The following is a 1,048-nucleotide window of genomic DNA, read 5'->3' as shown; positions in this document are numbered from 1 at the left end:
TCAAATTACGGAGGTATAAGTTTGTTGAATATTCCTGGTAAATCATATGGGAGGGTATTGATTGAGAGGGTGAAGGCATGTACAGAGCATCAGATTGGGGAAGAGCAGTGTGGTTTCAGAAGTGGTAGAGGATATGTGGATCAGGTGTTTGCTTTGAAGAATGTATGTGAGAAATGCTTAGAAAAGCAAATGGATTTGTATGTAGCATTTATGGATCTGGAGAATGCATAAAATAGAGTTGATAGATATGCTCTGTGGAAGATACTAAGAATATATGGTGTGGCAGCAAGTTGTTAGAAGCAGTAAAAAGTTTTTATCGCGAATGTAAGGCATGTGTACGTGTAGGAAGAGAGGAAAATAATTGGTTGTCAGTGTATGTAGGTTTGCGGCAGGGGTATGTGATGTCTCCATGGTTGTTCAATTTGTTTATGGATGGGGTGTTAGGGAGGTGAATGCAAGAGTTTTGGAAAGGGAGGCAAGTATGCAGTCTGTTGTGGATGAGAGAGCTTGGTAAGTGAGTCAGTTGTTGTTCGCTGATGATACAGCGCTGGTGGCTGATTCATGTGAGAAACTGCAGAAGGTGGTGACTGAGTTTGGTAGAGTGTGTGAAAGAAGAAAGTTGAGAGTAAATGTGAATAAGAGCAAGTTTATTAGGTAGATTAGGATTGAGGGTTAAGTCAATTGGGAGGTGAGTTTGAATGGAGAAAAACTGAAGGAAGTGAAGTGTTTTAGATATCTTTGATTGGATCTGGCAGCGGATGGAACCATGGAAGTGGAAGTAAATCGTAGGGTGGGGGATGGGGCGAAAATCCTGGGAGCCTTGAAGAATGTGTGCAAGTCAAGAACATTATCTCGGAAAGCAAACATGGTTATGTTTGAAGAAATAGTGGTTCCAACAATGTTGCATGGTTGCGAGGCGTGGGCTATGGATAGAGTTGTGCGCAGGAGGGTTCATGTGCTGGAAATGAGATGTCTGAGGACAATATGTGGTGTGAGGTGGTTTGATCTGGTAAGTAATATAAGGGTAAGAGAGATGTGTGGAAATAAG

The sequence above is a fragment of the Panulirus ornatus genome, chromosome 4 (genome assembly GCF_036320965.1).
Source record: "Panulirus ornatus isolate Po-2019 chromosome 4, ASM3632096v1, whole genome shotgun sequence".
Taxonomy (NCBI): Eukaryota; Metazoa; Arthropoda; class Malacostraca; order Decapoda; family Palinuridae; genus Panulirus; species Panulirus ornatus.
Note: the sequence above shows the minus strand (reverse complement) of the source record.